This window comes from Pocillopora damicornis, chromosome 6 (assembly GCF_964200805.1).
Source record: "Pocillopora damicornis chromosome 6, jaPocDami1.2, whole genome shotgun sequence".
NCBI lineage: Eukaryota > Metazoa > Cnidaria > Anthozoa > Scleractinia > Pocilloporidae > Pocillopora > Pocillopora damicornis.
This window is the reverse complement of record NC_142675.1, coordinates 12720275-12730000: the sequence shown is the minus strand read 5'-3', so window position 1 is coordinate 12730000 and position 9726 is coordinate 12720275. Positions and strand designations below refer to the sequence as shown.

General features: G+C 37.0%; 2 protein-coding genes across 2 annotated transcripts in view; both read right to left on the bottom strand.

The window, feature by feature from the left end:
- The window catches only part of LOC149044034 (uncharacterized), a 67272-nt gene that overhangs the window by 15119 nt on the left and 42427 nt on the right, over positions 1 to 9726 (bottom strand). The window lies entirely within an intron of this gene.
- LOC113669464 (tyrosine kinase receptor Cad96Ca) overlaps positions 1 to 9726 on the bottom strand; it is a 37170-nt gene that overhangs the window by 18427 nt on the left and 9017 nt on the right. The window contains exons 2-4 of the mRNA XM_089208966.1: positions 8968 to 9306; positions 5330 to 5584; positions 735 to 1001 (exon numbers count right to left, since the gene is read on the bottom strand). The gene's annotated coding sequence lies outside the window, so the exon portion shown is untranslated. The remainder of the gene's footprint in view (positions 1 to 734; positions 1002 to 5329; positions 5585 to 8967; positions 9307 to 9726) is intronic.

Below are 9726 nucleotides of genomic sequence, written 5' to 3'. Positions count from 1 at the left end.
CAGGTAAATCCCCATAGTTCACTCACTGAGTGCGTTAACCTGTAATTAATGAATATAAATGTAGCTACCGGATAAGTTCAGCTAAGAGCCTCATAAAAAGAGGCACAATTGATAGTCCATGGTTGAGGAAGTTTCCTATGGGTACTCGCATGTGAAGATGTCATCCATCTTCCTGAAGTTCAAAGCTCTTTTGTAACGTGTTTAATGCAAAGAAAGGGCAAGGTGTCGACAATTTACTTTAAATCTTTTTCACAAATACGGGTGCATTTCCAACTAAAAGATCAGGCTAACTATATCCGGTATAATTCCAGTAATATTCTGTTATACCTCATTGGGGCAACGAAGGCGAAAAATATGTGAAGGTCTAATGCTGCTAAAGAGGGAAAAATGTGAATGGAACGCTCAGATAAGGCCGTAGGATGTATGTCGAAAACTAAGCGGACAAATTGTTCGTAAATGAAAGAATAATAAATCCCTCACTCGATGATTTAACATAAGCTTATATTTTTTTCCACACGCATATAAGCCTTGAAAAATATCCGCACGTATTAAATGTTAAACTATCAAATGAGATGTACAAAGTGAATGAGCTACTCTGTCCAATACTTTGTAAGAACATTTGGGTTTTACCTCTAATACAACTGAAACAGTGATAATGAGCAAAGGCAAAAGGAAATGCTGACCTTATATATAGTTTTCTTTTTAATAAAAATACACTGATCTCATTGACTTACTTATCTGACTTATCTTTATCAATTTCTCATCAGATGGAGTAAGTCCATTGGCAGCAATGCACTTGTAATGACCAAAATCTTGATCAACCCTGAGTAGTACTTGTACTTTGTTTTCTCTGGCTGTGACTCTGTTTATTTCACTTCCTTCAGGTTTGTACCACGAGAGTGTTGGTGTAGGAACACCATCAGAAAGACACTTCAAAGTCACTGTCTGGCCAATCCAAGACTTCTTAGATGACGTGGTGACATTTCGAATCGTGGGCGGGTCTAAGAATAAATGCCAATGCAATAAGCAATTGAATAAATAATCGGTGATACTTCATATAAATCAGAACATTAATGAGCTTTATCATTCCACTGCTGTGTCATTTTACCAAACAAAATAACGAAAACGGCAAAATATGCCACAGTATTACACTTTAGAACAAGCCAAAAATACGTAGCAACACATTGACCGCCTTGAACGATCCAAACTTTAATTTTTTTGTTAAATTTTTAAAATTTGACTGCTAAAGTAGCGAGCTTTTAAGCAAGAAAGAACACCTTATACGATCGATACGATACACAGATAAGGCCGTAGGATGTAATTCGCAAACTAAAATTAAAACACTGATAACTGAAAATTATAGTGGAATGATAAATCAATTATTCGAGAGTTTAACACATAATACGAGCGGAAATTTTGCTCATTACTCATATTTTCTCTCGCCTCTCAGAGCTCGGAAAAATTACTTCGCAACCAAAATAAGGTGTATTTATTTTTTTTCTTAGAGGGCACGCTGACGAATCCTGCAATCTGATGGTTTCTTAGCGCGGTCCGTATTTTCCTATCCCTGCCTAAGGGCATAGCAACACTTATCGCGAGATGCAGAGTCATTCGTACCGTACGTTGCCATTCTTCATAAATAAATTTCGTTTAGCTAGCTGGGCATTATTTTTTAAGCAAAGCCGTGGGTCACGAAATGGGTTGACTTGCGGCCTAAAAACCGTTTGTAATTAATTTTAATTCTTCACAAAAAGTTAAACGTGAGGTATCTGTTTTAAATTGAATTAATCAATGGGACTTGCACTGATTCAATAGCGGAGCGCGGAGAACACGCAGCGTAGACTATACTTATTAAAAAAATAATAGTTGCAACAGTAACCCATCAAGTCGGAAAAATTTGATCGTACAACCAAAATGAGGGTTTAGTACACCCAAACCGCCACCGTTCGTTAAAGACAGTTGGCGAATCGTTCTACTTGAAATCTGATAAACCATCTCTCATTAGATGGAAACGCATACCGGAAGTCAATTTGTAAGACACTTAGAAAATATTCCGCAAGTAACTACTGAGGGTCGTTGAGAATGTTGTCGAATGAATGACTCGTCTCAGTTGATGTCGACTCAAGACACACGAGTTCAGTTGCGATTAATAGCCGTACTTACCACAATTATTAATCGTGATAGAAGATGTCTTGAGGCTATTAATCGGAAGATATGCCATTTGCGATAAATAATCGTAATTTAAGGACTTCAAGACAAGTAATCGTCAAATTTTTACTCCAGAAATAAAAAAATTCCGGAAATTTATAAACACCTGTTTACACTAGTTGCCAGATTAAGCAACATAGGCTTGAATACTATGGTAAAACAGCTCTTAACTTACATTTCTAGGAAGGGCAACCTTTAGTCTCTGTTTTCATAGACATGCAAATTCGTCAAAACTCGGAAATCTTTAGTGCACCCCTCTTTTGGAACGACTGGCTGCAAGTCCACGTGGTCTTTGAGCAATAATGATCGACTTCATAAAAAGAGGTGTGCGTTAGCGAAGGGGAACATCCATCGGCCTCGAAGTGCAAATCAGAGGCCTGCCTCTCCAGTACCAAAGCAATGGGAAAAGTATATTTTTTCAATCCAAAAAACAAGGTGTGGCTCGAATTATTTAGTTCAGCATGTTTTATTTAACCGTTAAGTTCTAGTTTTGTTTCCGGCAAATTATATAGAGAATAATACATGGGCGCGCGTAGATATGGAAAAGGGAAGAAGAAAAAGAACTGCCGTTGCAATTGCTATCTAACCTCCTATATCACTAACATGCATTAAGAAAATATATAAACATGTATATATTTAACATTTATTTGCCGAAGGCAAAGTGAATATTGTTGAACGATCCCACAATAATCATCTCGACTTCGTCGAGATGGTTATTCAACAATCTTCAATGGGCCTGAGGCGAACAACTGCTCTTATTAGTATGATTGCTAAAATGCTTTCAAATTGTTATAAATATGTTTTTCAAATTCTGTTACAATAGTATGGATTACTTGTATCAAGATAAGCCAGTTTCCACTGGAATTTAACAGATTCATTTCACTCCATCATCAAAAGCTTCATATCTTTCTTTTGGAGAGTATCACGCCAAGTTTTTAGCATCTTTCCAACTCTAAAGAATTTAATTTTCTTCTGTCCCATTTGTCCCTTGCAGCGTGACATTAACAAAATGTAAGGGAGCCATTTTAAAATTTGGCGCTCCTGCTATAATTACCTCACCCAAGGTGATTGAAACGAGATATGACGCACTCCTCTACCAGTGAGAGTGCGTGCATCTCTATAATCACCCAAGCAATTATACTAAAAACATATATATCAATAGCAGACAGGAGGGTCATAAGTTTCTTGTTTTAAAACATAAATGTTGTTTAGGCTGGTCTTAACAGAGGAAAAATAGTGGAATGTTTTTATACTAGATAGTAACAAGTTCCAAAGTTCAGCAATTCTAATGAAATATGATTTCCTATAATAATCTTGATTATGTCCGTAGATTAAGTTATCATCATTAATGTCAAATTTACGTGTACGATGACATGGCTCAAAGTATGCAATTACATGTATTCCCTTACATCGATAGATGTAAGACCATTCCAGGACTTAAAATAGAAGCAGGTCTGACATCTCTCAACAAAAATCACGAGGCGGTAGTGGAAATTACTGTTTTAACTCACTTTCTGTTTAAAGAGGGAGATATTGAATATGGCTTGTTAAAAAGGTTGTCACAGAGCATCAGTAACAATAGACTTGTACTTGCACAAGTGCAACCCTGATGCCAAAATGTGATTGGTGGGAGCAACAAACCCTAATGCTGCGATCTCGTTGCAATTGGCTTGGGCGAAATGGCATTTCTGGATTTTTAAGCCTCTTTTTTTTGCTTGTTTTTTTCCTTTACAGGAAATGTTTTATATATGTGGTATAATCCAAGAAAGCATGTCTGGTGTCATTTTGATGGGTGAGTTCAAAATCTAAAGATTAGCACAACGTCCATGCTTCCTTTTTACCTGCTCCTAACAACAGAGGTCAAATGCCTGCGCATATGCAAACGCGGAACAATGAATGAGTTGCCAGTCATCGGATCCTTGCGTTTGCGCACAGATTTCTGGGATCGTCACGTAGCAGATATTGTAACCCGCTATAAAGGAACGTATGGCGAAAGGTTTGTTTGGACGTCAAAAAATGCGATTTTGGTAAGAGATTATGGCTTTTTCGCAGCAGTTTTATCATACATGGTGAAAGATAATGTTGTTACCTTGGAAGTTAAGGTTTTTGCTGAAATTAACACGGAATATGTTATAAAAAATACCGAAAACTTCTCTCCTTACATACGGTCTATTGTGAAATCGTCATCGTGTAATGGTCTCAAAGTATTACAAAATTACCCAGAAATCGCTACGAAATAACACTTTTAAAAGTATTTTCAGTTGTATTTATACATGCACGGCCTATTTTTATACTTTCTAACGTATTTGATAGACAAATTACGTTTGAAAATATACTTCCTCAAAGGAGAGAAGTCGTTGTCAGCGGAGATGGAAATTATTTTTACCGAGCTAATGCTCACTCTTTCCTTTCCCTGTCTTTCGATGAAAACAAAGAGTGAAGGTTGTAATCACTCCATAGTAGAGTCCGTCTTTTTTGTGTTATTTGACAGTCGAGTATTCAGTATATGGTGGCAAGGCTTACGAATAATGAAATATAAAATGAATTCTCGCCCTCAAATAGTATATCTCTTCGAACTCCACACATGAAAATATGAGCGAAAACCTTGGGCATGCAGTTTTAATTTCAGCCCATTTTCACATTTACCAGCTGATCTCAGCTATCAGTTAAAAAAAGTGTAATTTCTCAGCTTACAGTGAGGATCTTGACCAATTCTCAGCTTTCCATTAAGCCCCAACCAGAGCCCTCACACGGGATAGGAATATGTGATAGCCTTGTGCGCTAGGCAAACAGAGTGAATTTTGGGTTGTGACAATGACTCACAAATGGCTTTAAGCCATTTTCTGAGTTAAAAACAGTCCAACTGAAGCAATGACTTGATGAGAAAATTGTCGCGCCATCAAGAGGAAAATAACGTAAAAAATGTCTCCACCTATATTTAATTGTCCCAACCAGTACTTGAGACTGATGCATACAAAGCTGAAAAGGATTTGAGGAGGAATTCTGTTTCCTTACACTTTTGAACAGATTCATCAGTTTTGTGAAACTAACCCCAATACAGGATTCATACTGTAAATAAAGTAAATCCAGAAATAGAAAATTAAGATTAAAATATACTTACAGTGAACTACAATTGTTGTGTCAACAGAAGTGACTTTCATTGAGTTATTGGCTTGACATGTATATTGTCCTGCATCTGTTCTGTTTATATTATCGAACTTTAAAAACGCAGCTTTCTTCCCTGAACTTTCCAGTTCTCCATTTCTAATCCATGCTACATCCGGCAGTGGTTTCCCAGACGCTTCACAGGTTATGATAACAGGGGATCCTTCAACGTAATATTTTCCTCCCAAAGAGATGTTTATAAGTGGTGCCTCTGAAAGGTAAAAGTGATTATATCATTGCTCATATGGCTTAGCAAATTTTACTTGGACTAAGTTTTAAAATTTACCCAATTACAATAAAATAAATAGAGAATAATACATGGGCTCGCATAGATATGGAATTTCTCTTCGAGCGTTTAACTCGATCGCACACGAGTGAGCGCAGCGAACGAGTGAGATGTCGAGTTGAAAACGAGAAGAGAAACTCCCTATCTACATGCAAGGTGCTGGATTCTAGATTCTACCCCTGCAGATTCCGGATTCCATCTCAAATTACCTTTTTTAACTTTCCTATTAAACAAAGACCAAATTAAGGAAAATTTAAACTGAAATACAATTTTTATAACACCTCATGTATGTCACAAATAATTGCAGACTATGACTGAGAAAAGCTTGTTTTCCTCTATGTAACTGGCGATGATATTCGACATTATGAGATAGCGCATAAAACGGTGTTCAACCAACTCAACTGTACTTTAACCTTTGCAAAATCGCGAAAGATCTGCATTTACACGGTAATTTTCCAAGAATAACAGATTCTCTTTTCTATATTTCCTTTTTTCTTTAAAAGGTTAACCAAGTCAAGTCACATTACGTGGCCCGCCGCTACTTTCTTTTCTAGAAAATGTTGTTCGACTCTAAAATCTAGTAATATCGTATTTCATTCGCTCTGAGATAAGATGCTTTATGAAATCTTCAAATTTGTTATTCCGAATGCCAAATATCAAAGAAAGCGGTTTACGTTTAAATGGCGAAAATTCGACTTAGAAATAGACCTCTCCCGGCTCCCTTAGGTATCCATTTATAACTTTGTTCAAAGTTTATCGCAATTGGAAACGTGTGGTCCGTCGCCATGTTGGTGTTCCAAGCAAATACTGTGGGATTTTAACGCTTTTGTTACGTAAATAATTACTTTTGTCACTCCAAATTTGCATACCTATTGACCACGTGAGTGGACTGCACTCTTTTGGACTCCAAATGACGAAATTTTACGAGGTTATTTCGAGCTCTCGTTACCTAACAAAACAAAATCGCACGCTCAAGTTTCTGGAGCTCATGGGGATTAGCCCGAACTTTATTGGGAAATAAGGTCTTTGAATCGGAGCGGAAGACTCATTAATAGCTAGTTAGGAACTTTAGCTATATCAGTATCGAAGTCGATTGGGGGATAGGTCATGATGATTTTGTCAGTGTCTCGGGAGCTGTAATAGTCAAAATTCTCCAGCGTACAAAGTGCGTTCTATATGGTCTGCACGGTCTGCAGCATGACCGTGGTTGCATGGATGCGCATGAAAACCGTTGATACGGATGATATGGATTTTCAGCAAATGGATTTCAGCGGGATTCTGGATTCCAATGCCCAGGGTTCCGGATTCCACGAGCAAAAATTTCCTGGATTCCAGAATCCGGACTACAATACCTGGGGCGAATCATTATCACATAACGCTATGCGTGAATAAAAAGTACGAACGAAGCAAAACTGCTCTTATGAAAGCAGCATTTCCTGAAATGTCGCGCGTAACATTTGTATTCAGTTTCAACCTTATACATCAAAAGCTTCGAATCACTGACCGTTAAAACCGTTCTCACGACCGATAGACGATGTTCAAATTTCGAGATGAAGACAGCGATGTGTTCCGCTTCTATAGGACAGGTATCGACGGAATCAAAATTTTGCTCAAGTTACAGGTCACACCACCTCAAATATAAACGGGATTAATTAATGATTCCTAAACACCGCGCGTTAAAAAGACATGAAATTCACTTAATTTATCGATGTTATGAGTATCCTCAATGCTGATATAAAAAAAAAAGGCCAATAGAGGATCAAGGGGGAGCCCAAAGCAAATCCGTCTTTTGCCACACGACCGTTTTTTACAACATTAAATGTGACCTGTACGATGCAGGTTATGTTGGTTTTACACGCCGCCATGCATCTACATCAACATGTTCAAAAACACAGAAAATCGACTCAATCGATTGGCAGGCATTTTCGCAACAAGCACTCTTTGGCCTTGATTTTAGTGTTTTAAAGAAGAGTTCGAACAAACTGGACTGCCTACCTTATGAAATGTTTTTTTATTCAAGAACTGAGACCTGCTCTCAATGTGCAGTCGGACCGAATTCGTGCAAAGGTTTTTAAATAGGCTTTTTTTTAGTATCATGATTGAGATATCACAAATGTTTTCAACTTTGAATCACAGTTAAATGACCAAGAAGTTACATACTTTATATCACACTTGTTTCCATGTACTTAAAATTGTTAGGACATCCAAGATACTGTGTTCGAAAATGTAAGTTGAAACACTCAGAGATAAAATTAAAGAGTCTGTTCAAAGAACACTACGCTTCTGTTTCATACACGAAAATTTCTTGAAAAGTTTAGGTTGCATAAGCTCAAAAAAATGATTCATACTCTAAATTGAAATGGAATAATTTTAGTCCCTTGGAGCTCTTTGCGAAACTCAGCCAGTTTCTCGGTGGAGAAACCAAAATTAGCAATAAAATTAGAGCTGTTGAACTGACCTCCATGAGTAACGGCATCTTCTAGGAACAGCATCCCTACCTTGCCAAGTTGATCATCATTGCATCATTTTCTGTTTGCATGCTCAAAGTATTTCAAAGAGCATAAAGAGCTTGGATTATAGACTTTGTTGATTTGTTGCTTCCATAACTTTTAGGAGAATTTTGCTCCAGCGCATAAATCAAATCTAAGTCTCGGATTGCTCCTTAGTCTCAGAACTTACTTGAGGAAGTCACCGTTCTGTTGACTAAATTCATATCTGTAAACCTTGAAGATCATAATACTCAGAAAGCAGCGAAAGGCTTAATGTCGAATTTCATTCCCTTTGGCAAGTCCCTTTGGCAAGTCCCTTTAAAAGGCTTGAAAAGCAATGTCATTTTTTCCACACCGAATTAATTTCACATGCTGCCTGTGATTGGTCATGCAATAATAGCAAAATCATAGAACTAGTTGGATTGTTTCTAATGTTGACTGGCCATTTTTAATTGAGAGCTTTGCTAAGAGAAAATCTTAGTATTCATATTAATAATAGTTATCTATGCATAACAGAGCAACCCAGTAGTTGGTGCCAGAAGAATGAAGCAATAACTCTTTGAATTCTTTCTCACGAGAATTACAACAAAGTAAACGGTAGAATTTATTTTCTCCTTTTGTTGAGCGTCGCATGCCATATAAAAGTAGCACTATTGTTCCAAAAAGTCGGGTTAGCTGGCCACTTTCAGCCCTGCATAGGGAGGTTTGTGCAAATTTATATGCTATTGTTTACTTTTTCCAGATCTCAGAAATATGAGACATGAGTTTAATGAATTTGATTTATATTTGATTATTAATGGTTATGTCTCTAATACGTACCTGCCACAATAAGCTGCACTATACTTCGAACATGCCATCCCCACATTTCACATTTAAATTTGGTATTATCTCCAGGGTTGATGTTCTTGATAACCAGGGTAGCTCTTCCTTCAACTTTAACTCTTCCCTTATAAGATGAAGGGATAGAAGGATGTTCTTGCACACCACGACTGTCCTTAAAAATCATTTTGACAAATGCACTATTTACCAGAACACTGTAGACAATGCCCTGAGTCTTATTATGTGGATCAGTGTAGTCCCACACCAGGTTGGCATTACTACCATTGTTAAAGTAGCTTGGATTTGAAGGTTCCTGGGTGAAACCCACATCCACACCCCCTAAAATAGACAACCATAAACATAATATTCTCAGCCCTTTAGTTACATGTGTAAGGATAATATTTAGGAAAAAGGGCTTAAAATAGAGTTCACTACAAAGGCACTTTTAGAGTAAACAGTAACAACATTAAGAGTAAATATGCACTATATTGGTATTCACTATATATATATATAATATAAAGTCTTTATTCCATCATAAGATAAAACTACATATCTTATGTTACAATGAATTGAAAAAACTACAGAAATCTACATACATATTATGAATTAAAAAGTATATCATTACAATAAATGGAGCTTAAATATCAACCTGTTTACAAATGTGTTCATAAAGCGCTGTGTATTAATTTTCGGGCGCGCGCAGCCTTTTTTCCTGAGATTGTGTAGATATGTCTTTTGGACAGGAATGATATCTTTCAG